Source organism: Lissotriton vulgaris, unplaced genomic scaffold (genome assembly GCF_964263255.1).
Source record: "Lissotriton vulgaris unplaced genomic scaffold, aLisVul1.2 SCAFFOLD_1032, whole genome shotgun sequence".
NCBI lineage: Eukaryota > Metazoa > Chordata > Amphibia > Caudata > Salamandridae > Lissotriton > Lissotriton vulgaris.
Window position 1 is genome coordinate 234,970 of NW_028250077.1, and position 20,443 is coordinate 255,412.

Genomic DNA, 20,443 nt, shown 5'->3' on the forward strand with positions numbered 1-20,443 from the left:
TTATGCCTATGGGCAGGACCTTTTTCCTACCTATGGGGTGAGGAGGTGACACATAGGAGGCTCATAGTTAGTCTTTAGAAGCCCATAGACTGCATACTGAGGAATGAGTTGTCACCGGTGTCACGAGAGATGAGGGGGGCAGCCGGCCAGCGTGCCCTGATAGTTACTTTTTCTGGGGTACAGGAGCCCAGATAGAAGGGCAGGGTGAAGGACGACTCACCCTTGACCCCTGTACAGTCCCAGGGCAAAATACCTCAGGCTGTGCGGCTATTCTCAGGATAGCACCTCTGAACTAGTGTGAGATAAAGTGGAAGTATGGGAAAAACACCTAGGGCTACTGCCCCCCACTCTCAGAAACCTCAGAAGTCAGTGAACCCTGGATGGCCTGGGGCCCGGCTCTTGCCACTGACAGCTGCCAGTGGCACCAGTGGGTTACTGTCCGTATGGGCAGAATTTTCTTCAGGTTGGTGACAGAAGTCAGACCCACTGGTGGAATGGTCCACATCACTGATGCTGGCCATGGTGGTAATGTCTGCCTATTGGGATGAAACTGTGAGCAAATTAAGATTAAGTTCTGCACAGAGGGGTCAACAGATGAGGAGATGGACTCCCCATGGGTCAGTTCAGAGTCTTAGGTGAGTATAGACACTGGGATCCAACTAAGCTTAGAGTGGAGTAGAACTAACAAGTGCCCTTGTATAACAGGGTCTTTGCCCATATTCTTTCTGCTAAGCAGGGAAGCCCAAGAAGGTATTGATCAATCTATCCATGCTTTTGGCTGGACAGTGGTCGTGTTGGACTTTGCTCTTACGGCAAAAATCATTCCCAGAATATTTGCCTTCACTCCTCTATTTTTGCTGAATTACTTACATTTATTTTGGCCTTAGGACTCTGTGCAGTTTACTACCAACCAGAGTTAAAGTGTTTGTGCACTCTCCTAAAAAGATGGTAGAATTAGCTTATCCAATGGGCATATTTAATTAACTTGCAAGTCCCTTATAAAGTTGCACTAAATGTGTCCAGGGCCTTTAAAGTCAATGTCACTAACTACTGGCACCCAGATCTGTTTCTTAGGGTGAATGTTTGATTTGTCAGCATTCTGTCCATCATCTGTTCTTTCTGCTTTTGTCACCATATGTGGCAAGGGTATGCCCAGACCTGGGTCCCATGTTCACTATGCCACTGGATTCAAGCTAGCCTGGCTGATGAGAGGTGATACCCTGAAATTGGTCCCAGGACCTTTGTTTCTGGTCCAGGGATGCCCTGCCATAGCAGTTCAGGATGGACTGTTCCCAAGAACAGCAGGGTCTAGACTGATTTGCATTTGATTGGGTTCAAATTGGGATAAAGTGGTCAGCAAAAAAACGATGGATTAAACCCAGATCTGTTTCTGGGGGTTATTATTTGATCAGCATTCCATCCATCATCTGTTATTTTTACTTTTGTCAACCTAAGTGGAATAGAAATCGCCCAGATCTGGGTCCCCTGCTCACTGTGCCACTAGAGCAAGAACACTGAGACATTGTCAGTGAAATTGCTCTCCCTGCCTCGCAGCTCCACCATTAAGTAAGGCTTTCCTCCGAGCCCCTACACTCTAGAGTGTTGGTGTTCGAGGCCCTCCTCCACCAGCAGGTTTTACCTGTGCCTCATCCCTGGTGGTCCAGTGAACCTCTGTCTCCTTTCTCTCGCTCCGCTTTTTCTCTCTGTTTTAACTTGTTTTTCCCTCATTTCAATCTCCCCCTTTCACTCTCCTTCTGTGTCTTTCCTTTTGTGTCTTTCCTCCATTTTCACTTCTTTTTCCCTCATTTCAATCTCCCCCTTTCACTCTTCTTCTGTGTCTTTCCTCCGTTTTCACTTATTTTTCCCTCATTTCAATCTCGCCCTTTCACTCTCCTCCTGTATCTTTCCTCTACTTTTCTTGCGCTTTTCTGCCCTATTCCACTCTTTCCTATTTTTTGGGCCCTTTTACGCCTGTGTTTTCCCTTCCGGCCCATTCCAGTTCACCTCCCCGCTCCCGCCTCCCAGCTGTCCAGCCCTCCCTGACCCCTACTTAATGGCAACTGCTGCGGGGACAGGCGAGCACGACCACTGACTCATTGTCAGTGAAATTGCTCTGCCTCCCTCGCAGCTCCACCATTAAGTGAGGCCTTCCCACGAGCCCCGGCACTCTCGAGAGTTGGTTTGAGGCCCTCCTCCACCCACAGTGTTTACCTGCGCTCATCCCTAGTGGTCCAGTGGACCTCTGTCTCCATTTTTCTTGTTCCGCTTTTTCTCTCCGCTATCATTTGTTTTTCCCTCATTTCAATCTCTCCCTTTCACTCTCCTTCTGTGTCTTTCCTCCGTTTTCCCTTTTTTTCCCAAATTTCAATGTCCCCCTTCCACTCTCCTTCTGGGTCTTTCCTGTTTTCACATGTTTTTCCCTCATTTCAATCTCCCCCTTTTACTCTCCTTCTGTGTCTTTCCTTTTGCGTCTTTCCTCCATTTTCACTGCTTTTACCCTCATTTCAATCTCCCCCTTTCACTCTTCTTCTGTGTCTTTCCTCCGTTTTCACTTATTTTTCCCTCATTTCAATCTCGCCCTTTCACTCTCCTCCTGTGTCTTTCCTCCACTTTTCTTGCGCTTTTCTGCCCTATTCCACTCTTTCCTATTTTTTTGGCCCTTTTACGCCTGTCTTTTCCCTTCCGGCCCATTCCAGTTCACCTCCCCGCTCCCGCCTCCCAGCTGTCCAGCCCTCCCTGACCCCTACTTAATGGCGACCGCTGCGGGGACAGGCGAGCAGGACCACTGACTCATTGTCAGTGAAATTGCTTTGCCTCCCTCGCAGCTCCACCATTAAGTGAGGCCTTCCCACGAGCCCCGGCACTCTCGAGAGTTGGTTTGAGGCCCTCCTCCACCCACAGCTTTTACCTGCGCGTCATCCCTGGTGGTCCACGGGACCTCTGTGTCCATTTTTCTCGTTCCGCTTTTTCTCTCCGCTATCACTCGTTTTTCCCTCATTTCAATCTCTCCCTTTCACTCTCCTTCTGTGTCTTTCCTCCGTTTTCCCTTGTTTTCCCTAATTTCAATGTCCCCCTTCCTCTCTCCTTCTGTGTCTTTCCTTTGTTTTCACATGTTTTTCCCTCATTTTAATCTCCCCCTTTCACTCTCCTTCTGTGTCTTTCCTCAGTTTTCACCCATTTCAACCTCCCCCTTTCAATCTCCTTCTGTGTCTTTCCTCCAATTTTCTTGCACTTTTTCTGTCTTCTTCCACTCTTTCCTCTATTTTTCGGCCCATTCCTACCTATTTTTCCCCCGATGCTCCCCCTATAACTCCTCCCTTCCCACCTCCCAGCTGTCCAGTCCTCCCGACCCCTACTTAATGGCGGCTGCTTAGTACCAAAGGCAAGCTCATCTGTGCCGGTCCGCAATCCGACTGCGACCAGCGCCAGGAACCCTGGACCTACGCACCACCAATGCAACGACCAAGCGGCACTCCATGCACTCAACCCAGGCCTCAACAACAACTGCAAGCTAGCCTCTGCTGGCACCCATACAGCACTGCCAGAAACAAGGACTCAGCATCCCCGCCCACAAGAACACAACCAAACCGAAGACCCTGCAATGCATTCTCCTCAACATCCGATCCCTCCACAAACATGGCACCGAAATCTCAGAACTCCTCAACAGCACCACACCGGTTTAGAGTTCTTCACCGAAACCTGGACCAACACCACCTCGGGACCGGACATTGCCATCGTCATTCCCCATTCCCCAAGGATACAAGATCTTCAGGAGGACTGCCCCACCCACCTGGGAGGAGGAATCGCCATTGTCGACAAATCAACCCTCAGACTGAGCACACTTTTCGACGAGCCCGCAGACCTGATGGAACACCTTCACTTCAAGATACTGGTCAGCCCTACCACCACGCTTCGAGGAACCCTCATCTACCGACCCCCTGGACTCGACAGACCTTTTGCCAACTCCATCACGGCCATCGCATCCACTGCTGGGAGACCTCAACTTCCACCTCGACAACCAACTGGGCCCCCAACACCACATCAATTCTGGACGACCTCCACAAACATCAGACTCTGCCAGATTGGGACCGAACCCACGCACTCAGCAGGACACACCCTCAACCCCCTCCTCACAACAGGAAACTCCATCGCCTTCAGCCATACCACCGAACGTGCATGGACTGACCATCGATGGGTCCACTTCACCTTCAGAACACCCACCATCCACAGACACCAGCACCTGCTCCCATGAAGAAACTGGACCAGAATCACCGACGACCAGCTCACCTCCTCACTCAGCAGCTCCACCCCCTCCTTCGCGGAAGACAGTAACACCAACACCGCAGCCCGAACACTGCACAGCTGGATCTCCGGCAGCGCCAACCCCATAGCCCCCCTCAAGAATAACAACAAAACCCATGCCAAGAAAGCCTGATGGTTTACAACCAAACTTCAAGAATCCTGGAGGAACACCAAATCCACAGAAGCCCACAACAACTTCAGAGCCACCACCAACTCATCAGAAAAACAAGGAAAAAAGTTATTGAAGACAGAATCTCCACACGTGCACAACAGCAAAGAACTCTTCAAGATCATCAAGGAGTTCGCCCAACCCTCCAGCGAGTCTACTGACATCTCTCCCTAACAAGACCTCTACGACAATCTCAGCACTCAGCAGCTCCACCCCCTCCTTCGCGGAAGACAGTAACACCAACACCGCAACCCGAACACTGCACAGCTGGATCTCCGGCAGCGCCAACCCCATAGCCCCCCTCAAGAATAACAACAAAACCCATGCCAAGAAAGCATGATGGTTTACGACCAAACTTCAAGAATCCTGGAGGAACACTAAATCCACAGAAGCCCACAACAACTTCAGAGCCGCCACCATGCCCACCACCAACTCATCAGAAAAACAAGGAAAAAAGTGATTGAAGACAGAATCTCCACACGTGCACAACAGCTAAGAACTCTTCAAGATCATCAAGGAGTTCGCCCAACCCTCCAGCGAGTCTACTGACATCCCTCCCTAACAAGACCTCTACGACAATCTCAGCACCTTTTTCCACCACAAAATCTAGAGCACCTACGACAACTTTGACGAAGACAACCAAACCCTCACCAACCACCCAGGCACCCTGAAGCCCGTGATTGACAACGGACAACCCTCACCACCAAAGACACATTGAGGACAAGTCAATCCACTCTGGGTCCCCCACGGACCACTGCCGCCACCACATCTTCAACAAAGCTGCCGACACCATCGCACCCATGCTCCGCCACACCATCAACCGCTCCCTGGTGAACGCCTCGTTCCCCAATGACTGGAAACACCCTCCTGAAGAAACCCTCAGCGGACTCCACCGACCTCAGGAACTACAGACCCATCTCCCTGCTCCCATTCTCAGCTAAAGTCATTGAGAAAGCCATCAACAACCAACTCGCCACATTCTTCGAAGAGCACAACATCCTCGACTCTTTCCGATCCGGCTTCAGAAAAATACACAGTATAGAAGCTGCCCTCTTCGCCGCAACAGACGACATCCGCACCTTACTGGACAAAAGAGAAACCGTAGTCCTCATCCTCCTCAACCTGTCAGCGTTGTTCAAAACAGTCTCTCACCGCACCCTAATACGCAGACTCCACAATGCAGGGATCCTGGACAAGGCCCTTGACTGGCAGAACGCAGAGGGGCAGACTCCCCCTTTCCTCTCGGACCCTATACCAAACACCTGCGGAGTCCCACAGGGGTCCTCCCTCAGCCCTACGCTCTTCAATGTCTACATGGCTCCACTCGCCCCCATCATCAGATCCTACGGACTCAACCTTGTGTCATACGCAGATGACACCCAACTCATCCTCTCCCTATCCAACGAACCCACCACCGCCAGACACAACTTTCAAGAAGGTATGGAAGCTGTCAACAAATAGATGAAAAACAGCTGCCTACAACTAAACACCAACAACACAGAAGTGCTTCTCATGGGCCCCAGCTCTGACTCCTGGATCGACACCTGGTGGCCCCGCACCCTCTGAAGCTCGCCCACCCCCATGGACCACGCACGCAACTTTGGAATCATGCTGGACTCCAAGCTCAACTCCGTCTCGTCCTCCTGCTTCCACACCCTCCGCCTCCTATGAAAGACCTTCAAATGGATCCCCCTCGAACACAGAAAGACAGTCACTCACGCCCTGGTCACCAGCAAAATCGAGTAAGGCAAAACAATCTACGCCGGAATAAACAAAAACCTCACCTGCAAGCTACAGAACATCCAGAACGCTGCCACAAGACTGGTCCTTAACCTGCCAAGTCACTGCCACTTCTCCCAGCACCTGCGCACACTCCACTGGCTTCCCATTGAGGCTAGAGTCACCTTATAGAGGCTCACCCACGCACCTCAAAGGACCCTACGATCAGCCCAGCTCCCCTACTCTGTGGTTCCCCGACCCGGAAAGACCAGATTGAGAGGCCTCTCCTTCTCCTTCCTCATGGCCAGAGCCTGGAACGCCCTTCCGCTCCACCTCAGACAGACAAGATCGCTCCCCATCTTTGCAAGAAACCTCAAAACCTGCCTCTTCGACAGACCCCCTCCCTGATGGACTCGAACCTGTACCCCCCTGACACCTCCAGTACCTTGAGACCCTTACAGGTGAGCAGTCACACTCAACAAATGCCTGATTGATTGATTTATTGATTCACTGACTGAGTGAATCAAGCAAGCCTGTTGATATTGGGCAATACCCTGAAACCGGTCCCAGTATGCTTGTTTCCGATAAACGGAGGATCTCGCCTGGCAGTTTGGGCAGGACTGTTCTCATGGGGACTTGGGTCAAGACTGATTTACATATGGCTGGTGAAGTAAAGTGCCTCTTTTGGTTGGTAGCCCCCCACACACATTTTGCCTACTTCTAATGTGATTTTGACTGTAAGTGCACTGGGCCCCTGCAAACCAAGTACACAGTGCCAGAACTCTTCCCTTAAACAGTACCACAATTAGCACAACTTCAATTCCTCTTGTAAGTCCCTAGTAAATGGTACTCTTGGTACATGGGCATTGGTCCTGAATAAGGACCATTAGGGCCGCAGCATGTATTGTGCCACATTAGGGTCCCCTCACCAAAACTATGTTCACTGCCATTGCAGGTTGCGTCTTGGTACAGACGAAACTGAAGAGTTGACTTGGCACACATTCCTGTGTGTCATACCCACAAACACTGCATCATATATAGGTGAGTCACCCCTACAGCAGGCCTTTGAGCCTTAAGGCAGGGTGCACTATACCTTATGTGTGAAGGTATCTGCATGAGCAGGTATGACTGTGCAATAACCAAGCCATTCTATGGATATTGTAAGGCACACAGAAGCCATAGAGAGCACATGGGCTGGAGACCAGTCATTAAGAGTTTCCTAGCTCAATGATGGCTTCGCTAATGCCTACGATGTTTGGTACCAAACATGTCATCTTAATAAAGCCTCACTTATGCCAGCGGTGGATTTAATAATGAAATGCACGCAGAGGAACCCTTGGGGGTGTGCTTAGAAAACCTGCAGAATACTAGTGTGTTTCTGACTGTCTCAACCAGCCTGCCACCACTTGACATGTTTCTGGCCCCAGGGGTTAGAGCATTTGCTCAAAGAGGCCAGGAACAATCTCTGTCCTGGGCAGAGGTGATTCACACCCCCTCCAGGTGGGAAAAGCAATCTAGGGTGGGAAGCTTCAAAGGTGACCCAAACCTTCAGATGGCAATCCTCCTTGTCCTTACCCCACTTTTGTTGGGAGGACAGGTGGGAACATGTGTAAGAATAGGAGGTGTGCCCCCATCCAGCCAGCACTACCCGTACGGTGGAGCAAATGCTGTGGACTCCACTTTTCAGTTCCCTCCATGTTGTTTTGGAGAGAAATAGCCTATCAGGGTTAGGGGTATGCCCACTCCCCAATAGGAGGGTTATACAGTGGGTGTAGACACTTTAAAGGTATATAGCCCATAGGCTATTATCTATCACTCTCTTTAATGCCCCTAAATGTAGGATATAGGTGGCATCGCTTGACCCTGAGTTTCCGATTCGAAGGATCAAAGAAGGAAATGGACAATAAAGAGCTGCTGAAAACGAGAAGTGCCTGGGCCTAAAAGTTTGACGGATGTAGAACACAGTTTTGTCCTGCAGCTGCAAGACCTCTAAAAACCACAGGAGATGTATGTATAAATCATTTTATAGCGCGCTCTATTACTTGGGAGTATCCTGGCGCGATGGAGAAAGGCAGAGAAGACAGAGCAGAGACCAGCTTATGCCACACTGGTGAATAAATGGGGTTTCAGACATTTCTTAAACTGGCCCACGCACTGAATGGAGCGCAGGTTGAGGGGAAAGGCATTCCAGCCTGGGCAGCAACCACGGCTTTAGACTGACCCCCTAGTCTGGTTCGCTTGAAGCGAGGAAGAGTCATCTTGAACAGGGAGGACGATCTGAGAGCTCGTGGAGGGGCATAGAAGGTAAACCGTTTCTTCAAATAGGCAGGCCCTTGATCGTGAATTGCTCTAAACGAGAGCACTAGGGATTTGAACAAGATGCGCTGAGACACTGGCAGCCAATGAAGGCTGCGCATGTGAGAGCGAACGCTCTTCCATCTTGGAACACTGAACAAGAGGCGGACAGCGGCGTTCTGGATAACCTGCAAGTGTTTGACCAGATAAGCAGGGATACCGCTAAACAGAGCGTTCGCATAGTCCAGTCTTGCTAAGATGAGAGCTCGGGCAACAGTCTCTTTTGCTTCTCTGGGGAGCAATGGGAAAAATCTTCGTAGTGTTCTCAGAGTAGCAAAGCATGTCCCTGATAGTTTCTTTATGTGGTCCTCAAATCTTAGGTCCTCCCCAAACCATATACCAAGATTTTTTGCAGGGCCACCCATCACCTTGGGACTGGGAATGTTCGGGGGCCACAGTGAATTTTTAAAACTGGAAGGGAAAGAACCGTAGAAGAGGACCTCAGATTTGTCCTCATTACATTTCAGCTGGGCCATAGTCAACCAGCAAGACTGAGGACAAACAGAGCTGGACTGCTGTGGTATCCAGATGTTCGTCCGGCCAGGTGAACAACAATTGTGTATCATCGGCATACCCAATAAACTTAGCCCCGTACTGTTCCGCCAGGTAAACCAGTGGAGTGATGTAAACATTGAACAGTAGGGGACTAAGAGTGGAGCCCTGAGGGACCCCCGTGAGAAGTGGTTTAGGCTCTGAGGCATGGGGCGGCATCCAGACCTGTTGTGTCCTATCTGTTAAGAATGATGACAGCCAGGCCAGGGCGCAACCACCAATGCCAATCGCAGACAGCCTGGCGAAGAGGAGCTCGTAGGGAACGGTGTCAAACGCGGCAGAGAGGTCCAGAAGAATCAGGACCGCTCTGCCGCCACCGTCCAAACACTCCCGGATTGCCTCCGCCATTTCAACCCCCTGAAACCTGATTGAAACCTGATTGAGCTGGATGGAGGGCATTAGAGGTCTCAACAAAGTTCTTGAGTTGGCGAAAAACCACTTTTTCACAGATTTTGGCCATTGCTGGCAAAAGGGATATAGGACGATAGTTCCCTGGCACAGCAGCATCCAGCCCTGGTTTTTTTAAGAGCGGCAAAAGCTTTGCCTGCTTCCAACCTGTGGGAACTATTTCTGAGGATAGAGAAAGATTCACTATCTGGGTGACCTCACTGCAGACTGTACTGGCTACTTCAGAGAGTACCCGGGCAGGGCAAGGATCTGAAGGTGAGATCTCCCGCACTTCACAAAATTGTCTAATAACTCCCTTGAAGTAGAGGAGCTGGATAAGAGTGGATAAGCCCCCATAGTCTCGCTTTGCTCGATGCGCATGCGCATCGACAGGCGAGACCTAAAAAGGCCAGGGGAATAAAAGCACACAGGTAAAGATGATCAAGATATGCAAACGAACAGGCCCGCACCAGCAAACATTACGTTACAAGACAGGAAGGCAAACCTCCCCATCCTTAAGCATGGCAAAGAAGCAAAACATTAGCACCAAGTAATCTGACTCTCACATCTCACAGACATTCATCAAGCTTGGTCGGATGGTGCCTCATGGAGAGCTGGGGGTCTTCCTGCGCCACGGGGGCTGCAGGGGCCTGCGTTACGCCCTGGACTTGTAAACTCCACACAACTCGAAATGTGTGCAGGGGTTGGAAATCTGCTGCACCAAGGGTGTGTTTTTCGTGAATCAGAATTTCTTCAACTCCACACAGAAAAGATATCTAAATTAGAAAAGATTGAAAGTGCAAAGAAGCGTTTTGAAATATTCGATAAGCACATGACTGCCCCATGAACTAAGGGTCTGTCTCTGGATTCGTAACTCTGCACATTATTATTAAAACTACAGGAGCTTCGCGAAATGCAAAGGTCCATAGTGATGATGGGCATCATCACTAGCCTTTGGAGGTAGCAGAAGACGATACCATTGCGACGATAGGTCACTCAGGGCGACATAGGCTCTCCGGCAGGTTGGAAGCCACCTCTGTCTCCTGTTCTAAGCACTCCATCCCCACTGCAGTAAAAGTCAATCTAGCCAGCAGACCCCATCCTCTCTTACCATGAATGGTTGCACATCCCTGTACCATCCAATGCTGCGTCCTGACAGGCACTAGTTACTTTTAATTGCAGGAGGGTGCAGCCTGCTTTCTATGATTTCAACTCCAGAATATTCTGCCAAGAAACAGACACCCTGGGGTCAGCAATAGTCATATTGTTGGTGGGCTGGCGGACCCACTACTCTTTTAGCAAACCAGGCAAACCTGGGACATTTCGCCAGACATCACGGAAGCTGAAATGTCCTCAATTTGCCTGATTCCATGGGAATTATGGTAATTTCACCCAGCCCAAAACTGAACAGGATTTTCTTAATTAAAATAATGCCGTAACCAGCATTATACAACCCAGTAGTATTGCAGCATGGCATGGGATGGGACACTTATGGTCATTAGCCTCAGCAAAGGGCAGGTGCCCTGCTTAATACCTTTAACTGTGGTAAAACACTATTTTCACATTTGATTTGCTATTTAAAGCGAAATTTGAGGTTATAAAGTAAACTCTGGGGCGTCGGTTACGAGTGCCCTGGAATGCTCCCTGTTCCCCATTATAAAATTGCCATTACCGCGCCATTTTGAATGATCCCGCCACTTGTAATCGGGGCCTTTGTGGTGTAACACAATCACTGAAACACGGCACTGCCTCAGACTTTCCAAACCTCGCCAATTGAGGACCAGAGAGTTATTTATGTGCCATGTATAAAGAATATGCACCTCTATTAAACTCCAGATCCCAGACACACATTCGATGATCTTCATTGTGCACATACTAATAAATGAAATTAAAAGCAGGTCTTAATGAACATTTGTTTATGTGCGCTTTCCACGAGGCCTTGGCACCAGGACAGACATCCTCTTTATGGAGCTGCTAGAACGTCTTGCAGAAATTATTTTTCATTAATCCTGCACCTAGATTTTGTTTTCCATTTTATCTGCTTAACAGTTACAATAATTCAAAGACCATTTATGAAAGTTTTAAGTGGCGCTGATACTGCAGTATTATAAGTCGGATAACTTTTCCTTGGCTAACATCAGGATAACCCTACATCTCATTTGTTTCGCAAGACAACGTCACTTTCTCGTGACTGCGATTGAACTGAAGCTTTATATTATCAATGCTATGTAAAAACATTACATCATACCACAATGAGTGGCTCGAACTTCTGAAATTTACATTTCGCAGTGTGAATTTGAATAATTCAAAATATTTTACTTTTTCATGCTGGCAATTTGATAATGTTTTAATTTTGGATCAAATTAAAATAATTTGGCTAAGAACGTGTAAAATATTCGGGCATCTTTTAGGACGGTTCTACATTCTCTCTCACCTCTTATGAATTAGTCAGTCTGAGTCTGAAAGGTTGCGTGCCTGGCTGCAAGACAGTATAATTTAATTTATATTGTACTAGCAGCCCGTCCCAACCTTGTCCGTGTATGAATTGCTGCCGGCCAGTAGTACATAGTTTTGTAGGATTTCGTTTTGATAGCATTTCTTATCTGTGACAGGCCTGTGAAACGCTCCGATTCACAGTGCACTGCTGATGCACTTAAGAGTGCACATTCAGTAGTGTGTGAACTCAAGTTTCCCTACTTTATTTTACCTTGCAATATTATATAGCGCGAACTCGACAACATGGCATGAGCACAATTTACATTACAGAAGAACACATTCATTTGTGGTAGGCACAGGGAGACAAAGCGATTTGCCTGGAATCACAGGATGTTGAGCTGATGCCGAGATTCGAACGTAGCTCCCCAGCTCTAAAGTTCGCAATTGTAGAACTTGTGGTGGGAGGTGTGTCTAAAAGTGTATGTCAGTGCTGGCCATCAATGAGAGAGACCTGTGCATTTTTCAAATCGGTGGTGAAAAAATATGAGTATGCTGCTGGAGATGTGGGCCGCCGTGCCACCAATGTACTTACCGTGGAAGGGTAAACACCCATTATTCCGCAACTTTCTTTCCGCATACCATCACTCCGCATACTTTCATTACGAAAGTACCATGACTCCGCAATGCCATTATAACGCATGGCATTACATTTTATATACTTTTACCACGCATACGTTTACAACAAAATTTGTTGTAAATGCATGAACGGTAAAAGCATGTTTTAATGTTTGGATAAGGTAAGTATGGGTATAGGGGTATATGTTTTGGGGTACTGAGGTATATGTTTTGGGGTGTTTGGATATTTTAAGGGTTCAGATATAGTTTTGGGTTATGGGGTACAGGAGTAGTTTTAGGGTTTAGGGATAGGTATGGGTTTTGGGGTACAGGGGTATTTTTAGGGTTCAGGGGTAGGTTTGGGTTTTGGGGTACAGGGGTATTTTAAGGGTTCAGGGCTAGTTTTGGGTTTTGGGGTACAGGGGTATTTTTAGGGTTCCGGGGTAGGTTGGGATTTTGGGGTACAGGTGTATTTTAGGGTTCAGGGGTATGTTTGTGTTTTGGGGTACAGGGGTATTTTAAGGGTTCAGGGCTAGGTTTGGGTTTTTGGGTACAGGGGTATTTTTAGGGTTCATGGCTAGGTTTTGGTTTTGGGGTACAGTGGCATTTGTAGGGTTCAGGGGTAGGTTTGGGTTTTGGGGTACAGGGGTATTTTAAGAGTTCAGGGCTAGGTTTGGGTTTTGGGGTACAGAAGTATTTTAGGGTTCAGGTGTAGGTTTGGGTTTTGGGGTACAGGGGTATTTTTAGGGTTCAAGGGTAGGTTTGGGTTTTGAGGTACAGGGGTATTTATAGGGTTCAGGGCTAGGTTTGGGCTTTGGGGTACAGGGGTATTTTTAAGGTTTAGGGATAGGTTTTGGTTTTGGGGTATAGGGTATATTCATAGGGTTAAGATGGGTTAGTGTTTAAGGGTGTTGGGGTATTTTAAGGAGTAAGGGTGGGCTATGATTATGGGGTGCAGGGGTATTTAAAGGGAGCAGGGTGGACACCCGGAGCTGGAATGTACAGAACCCGGGAGGAAAAAACAATGAAATATTGAGCACACCGCTTGCTTTTTTCCCGTAATCCCGCGCCCCGCACATGCTCACGCCCCCAGCACACACCCCCAACACGCGATATGAGACATGGCATGAAGGGCGGAACGTACCACACGCCCCCAGCTTTTGTCACGCCCCCAGCACACGCCCCCAGCACAACGCAGACACGCCCACAAGGGACTACTTTGCTGGCACGGTTCTTTTACCTTTTAAATGTATATGGTGGGCGTCTGCATAGCCTATGTCCTTCTGCTGCAACTGCCCTTTCCAACTCTGTATTGAGTGTTGTGATTGGTGCTGTGGTTCCTGAGATTACCCGCCTCAAAGGTTTGGGCTCTCTCTTTATTATATTAGTATAGATAGATAAAGCAGGCAAGAAGAATGGTCTCTGACTCCTCCACACGACGAGAAGCGAGCGTAGGGGCGGTGACCGCGTAACGCGTCACTGCTACCGTCGCGAGGTGAGGGCTGTCCAAAAATGTCTTACAGGGCCGTCATTGGTTGTGCTCACGCGCGCCGCGCATGCTACCACTGATTGATGGCCCTGGAGGACTAGTCTGAGCGAGGCGGGGGGGCAACAACGGTCGGAGCGACTCATGCGGCGGGACTTAGGCCACGCTGCACTGCAACCTGCACTGATGCACTCCTGCGGTTACCGTAACTACTGCAGGCACAGCCGCACAGTGCAAACGAGGGACTTTAAATTGCCAAAACTAAGTCTCGCGTTTGTGTGCACTGCATGCAGCGGCAGCCTGCAGGTACCAAAGCTAGTGAAGCAGGTAAGGTCACCTCACGTCACACTGTCACAGAGGCTGCTGCGGCCGCAATGGGCTTCCGGTGCCGGCCCACGCGGCCGCCTCAAAAACGGTGCCGCCTGGGGCGGACTGCACCCCCCACACCCCACCTAGCTATGCCGTTGGTCTGGGCCACAAACAGGTGTCTCATTCCGAAATTATAAATATCACCATCAATCAAGGATTGATTAGCCAGACACTGAAAAGTGTAGTAGAAAATATCACTTATCTACCCTCACATTTGTCAGACCATTCAGCTGTATCGATGGTAATGGCAGGTTTTCCTAAAGCAGCTCCTAGAAGCTGGTCGTTCGATCGTTCACTGCCTTCAACACATGACGAGATCTCTTTCTTGGTAAAGGAAAGTAAGTGCTTTATGAATCTTAATATTGGCTCGGCCGCTCCAGGATATGTCTGGGACTCCTTTAAGGCCTTTCTTAGGGGCCAAATTACTAGCAGGGTCTCCTATGGGAGGAAGATATATAGTGAGGAGGTATCCTCAAGTGAGGCTGAAATAGGCAGGCTTCAAAGGGAAATCGATTTGCAATCAGCCGCCTCGCCTATCCTACTACAAAAACTACAAAACAAATTGGTCCGTGTAAAGGGGGACCTGGACTCTGTGCTGAATGCACGTGTCCTACAAAGGTGGGAAGCCAGTAAAATCGCCCACTTTCAATATGGTGAGCTCGCAGGGAGACTCTTATCTTGGAAATCTAAGACCGACCAGGTCCGGAACAACATTAGTTCAATTACTCACAATAACGTGGTTTACTCCTCAGACGAAGATATCAGAACAATCTTCTGGTTATTTTACCAGGGCATCTATAACGAGGATAAGTGCATTAACCATGATTTAATTGGTGAGTGGCTGAATGAGATATCTTTGCCATCACTGACCTCGGAACAATCAGCTTCTTTAGATCAAGTGATTACACAGGATGAGGTCATAAATGCTAACTTGAACAGTAAGTCTGGGAAGGCGGCGGGCCCAGATGGCCTTCCAGTTGAGATTTATAGGGTCCTGGAGCAGTCGATTGTCTCCTTTTTAACCTCCTTCTTTAACCAGATTCTTCAGGAAGTGTTGTCGCCACCAACTGCTTGGGATAATGCATCAATAACTTTAATTTTAAAACCGGGTAAACCAGCTTCATCTTGTGGGTCATATTGACCAATTTCCATTCTAAACGCTAACTATAAAATCTTTGCCTCTATTTTGGCTAACAGGTTGGGCTCGGTCACAGAAGGCATCCTACACCAAGACCAGAGGGGTTTTGTTAAAGGCCGGCAACTCTTTGAGTTGACTTATGATCTTATAGGGGCTATCGATATTGCATCTTCTGCTTGTTTATCCTTGGCTGTTCTCACGCTTGACACCACCAAGGCCTTCAACAGGGTGAATTGGCCATACCTGTCGGGGGTCTTGGGTAAGTTCAACATTGGAGTTGGATTTTGCCGAGCAGTAAGATTGCTTTATCAGAACCCTTCAGCCTGTCTTCCGGTTAATGGATCACTGACTGATACATTTAACATCACAAGGGGAACACGTCAGGGCTGCCCTCTCTCCCCTCTCCTGTTCGCCCTATATATTGAACCCTTCGCACAACGGCTGAGGGACGATATTTACATCAAGCCTTTTAGGTACAGTGGATGGGAGAATAGGGTGGCCCTGTACGCGGATGACATCTTGATCTTTTCATCAGAATGAAGTACAGTTCTCCCTTCTGTCATCAAATTGGCCCAGAATTTTGGTGAAATCTCTGGATATGAGGTTAACGCCTCAAAAACTGAGATTATGACCTGGAACCATAAGGAGCTAGTCGTAGGGGTCCAGCCCAGCTTAAGAATACGATACCTCGGTATAGAAATCGTTCAAGATGTTAATAAAATTGTTGAGACTAACTTTTCCGTTATAGCGAAAGATTGCCGTAAACTCATGAGATCTTGGTTGTCGCTGCCATGGTCCATCTCCTGGGAAGGGTTAACCTTGTAAAGATGACCATTCTGCCAAAGATCACTTTTTTGTTTAATACTATTCCTCTTCATTTAGAACCTTTATTTTTATTCAAACTACAGAGTGACATTAATTCATTTATCTGGGCTCAGCGTACACCTAGAATCGCTGGAAAAACTAAGGCGCCGAAGAGAAAAGGGAGGGCTAGCAGCCCCGGATCTTCAACTGTATGCTTGGGCATTTCAACTCACCCACTCCTGTATCTATTGAAAACACCTACCAACATCGGGATTGGCTGCATGGTTATGCCTATGCTTAGTGGGGCTAGTTTAGCACAGGAGGGGTTTCTGTTTAAATTTGGAGATCCCAAATTAAAAAATAAAATAAAACTGAAGGTCCTGCAGGGCATGGCTAGAACATGGGCCAAGGTTAGCAGCTCCATAAAATTATACTTCTCAAGTAAGGCTCCTTTGTGGGATTTACCTTGGGGCCCGAGTTGGCTCGAGGATAGCCTTGCCTTGCCCTTGAGAGAGGCTGGGTTGGAAGTTTGGGGTGATCTTTTTGTTGAGGGAGTATTGATACCATGGGAATCTCTGAGCGTTAGAATTGGCCCTAATCTTTCGAGATTTAAATATTTACAGATAGCTAGCTGGGCGCATGCACAATCCACCATCAAGTCTAGATTCTCACTAGGGGGTGGTAACCATCTGGAGTCTCAACTTCTCAATAAAATTCAGGCAAAAAAGGAGATATCATTCTGGTACCACTCAATTTTAGAGGAGATCAACGGCGAATTTCAACTGGCCGAGAAATTTTGGGGGAGCTCCTTTCCAGACCTCGATGTTGAAATCTTTGGCTTATTTCTTTCAAGCTACTATGGGATACTGTTAAACCAGCATGGCTCCAAAGAAACCATCTCTTCTCTCTGCATTGGGCTTATTATTCGCCACAAAGGCTCTCAGAATTTTCCAAAGACCAACCGATTGCCTGTGAGAGGTGTGGGGCAAAAGCTGCCTCGGACTTACATATTTTTTATGAATGTCCATTTCTATGTCGATTTTGGGACTCAATAAGTACTTTACTTTCAACTTCTATGGGTCGCCAGATCAGGATAAATCCTGTATTGGTAATCTTTGGAGTTATGGAGGGGGTTATGGGCCCTTCCAAACATCTTCTTTTTTATTCTATCCTTCTGGCCAGGAGAGAAATTTGTAAAAAATGGAAGGACTCAATACCACCCTCTTTTTCTGACTGGCAGACATCAATATTGCAGGTCTCAAAACTCGACTTATTGAGATTATGAAACCCAAACAAAAGAGCTTTTTGGCACCTTTTGAAGTGGAACCAACTTTGAACCACATGTTTTTTTCCCCCCCTTTTGGTCCAATGAGTATGCTGCCTTCGGTTTTCCTTTTCTCTGTTGGCATACCCAGACTTGTCAGACCTCGACCTGGTTGCAGGTATACCTGTGCAGCAAAATATTGCCCCAATGGTCTCCGATTGTGGGTCTTGAAGATTGTGACATCACTGATCGGTAAGGCCGGTAATAATACTAGCCTTCCTTTCCAGATCTCTGAGGCAGTGTGTCGCTCTCTTTTGACTCTAACAGCTTGTCCAGGGTAGAAAATGAGGACCAAAAAAAAAAAAGCCCTCAGACTTGCCTGCAAGTCCCCTGTGCAGCCTTTTTTTTAGATTTCTCCCCTTCTTCGTCGTGCAGCAGCTACTTGCTCCTCCAGCACCCTGCTCCCAGTTAAATTCCGGACGCTCCTGAAAAACTGCTGGTAGAACTTTGGACCTTGGCTCTCTACTACTCCGACACACGAAGGTGAATCCCCTGAATCCTGCCACACTATTTGCTATTTCATCCTGTGTTTTCTCCCATAGGATAACATTGTGCCTACATTCTCACCACTGTATATCACTTGCTTTACTTTGAACCTTCCTGGAGTATTGAATGTTTAAGTTCTTTGTTTGAAAATATATAGAAACAAAAATATTGTTTTTCTAATCTGGTCTCAAATTTGTTCTTGAGTGTGTGACTCATTGCCTCTATCAGTACAACAAATACTTAACACTACCCTCTGAAAAGCCAAACTGCTCACCCACAAAACCACAAAATAGAGCGTAAGTATTGTCTACTTTTGCCTCTGTAAACCAATAAGAGATTCATTGGACTCTCTACACAGTGTACTTCATTTTAGTGCTCTATATAAATAGACACCCTCCTTCAGCTGGGTCCAAATTGGGGTGGCATGGTGAGAAAAATAAAGATTAATTAAACCCAGATCTGTGACTGAGTATGAATGTTGGATTTGTTCAGCATCCCATTCATCATCTGCTCTTCCTACTAGTGGCGCTGCAGCACTGATTGTGCCACCCGCTTAAGTAGCCCTTAAAACATGCCCCCAGGCCTGCCATTGCAGTCTGTAAGTGTGCAGTTTTAAACTTCCATTTCGACCTGGCATAGTAAACTTTTTGCCAGGTCGAAACCTTCCTTTTTAATTCACACCTAGGGTGTTTCATGGACAGCACAGACGGCAGGGTGCAGTGTATTTAAAAAGTGCTTGCCCAATACTGTGTGGGGCTTTTGGACCTCATGGTATCTCCAAGGGTTAGCAAAATCTATTGGTTTAGTTCCCTCGAGGTCCTCCTGAGGAAATTGGGCTTGGAACCCTATTGGACTGACCTAGAGAGGATGTTCTAGATCACAAGGAACAGGGTCGAAAAGTTTACAGGGAATTCATTGTGGTGGAGAATGTTTCCAATGCTAAGGGATGGCTTACTCAGCAGTTAGTAGTCTTCAAAGCCTTTCCCCATTTTGAAGATCCTATCGATGAGATTGTCCCACCATTGGCGCGGAAATGATTCCTTCAATTTAGACATAAGTCACTCCCCACCAAGGTGTTCTGTAGTAGATGGCGAAGCCAAGCTCGCTTTGACGATGTCTCCAATATACAAATGAGGACCTGAATCCCTGGTCCATTTATATTTTTTTGCCCCCCATACAAACACTTGAGGATCAAGTGGATTATCCCTCTATGCAGGTTAATCAGTCATAGACACTATCTGGAAGTGCGCAGAATACTTAGCACAGACACAAGGAGAACCATGGTTTTTGGTTTAGCTAAATTTCTAATTGCCCTGCGGATCAGACACTCGAAGTGTATTATGTGATATCATTGGATAATTGTCAGTAATGGATGTATGTTCTTTTAGTATTGCCTTGCTCCTTCTTTTTACTGCTCTTTAATTATTTATCTACTTGTAATTACATGAATTGTTTAATTTTGGTACCTTTACATATGTATGTGATTATATGTGTTTAATTGGGCATTGCCCTTTAAAGTAAAGCTGTACCATCTTGTTAGCAGTTTGTTTGCCCCCGAATTAGCAAGAAAGTAACACTGCTATTTTAAATTATACTTTTGTGTTGTTATATGTGTGTGTATGTACTGAGATATACCTTATCTGATCTTTGTGATCAAAAATAAAATTTTATGATGATGATGGTATTTAAAAAGTAAAACATATATTTAAAGTTTTACATATCCTGGTATGGAAAAACTCTTAAAGTTGTCTTCCTTTGGATAACATTGGAATTACCAACTTACATTTTATAGGTATAGTTTCCAAATGGGAACGCATAACCCTTCATGTTTGATGTCTCAGTAATCCCAATTTAAATTTCTAATTTATGTTGAAGTCGGATTTTTAAATGGAATTCTGAAAATTTCACTTTTAGAAAACTGACATTTTCTTATCATAGTCATTTGGTCATTTGACCTGTCTCTGGTCACATGACTGGGTATAGCTGACAGTTGATCCGTATGTATTTCTCCTAGGCAGTCACACAGAATGGGGAGCCTAGGTGTGACTGGATGGGCCTTCACTGGTGAAATGTCTGTCTCTACACAAAAGGCAGCATACCCCCTGTAATTAGTCTAGAGCCAAGGGCAGGATGGCAGGGCATCTGTGCAATTCAAAATAGAAGCTTCTCCCCAATTCAAAGGCACAACTGATTATAAATACTGGACCTCAGAACCAATGTTCCCTCTAATTTGTTTCCTCTGTGTGCGGCAGTGGAGGGTCTCTGTGCGCTGCAACCATTGCTATGTGCGCCAGAAACCAC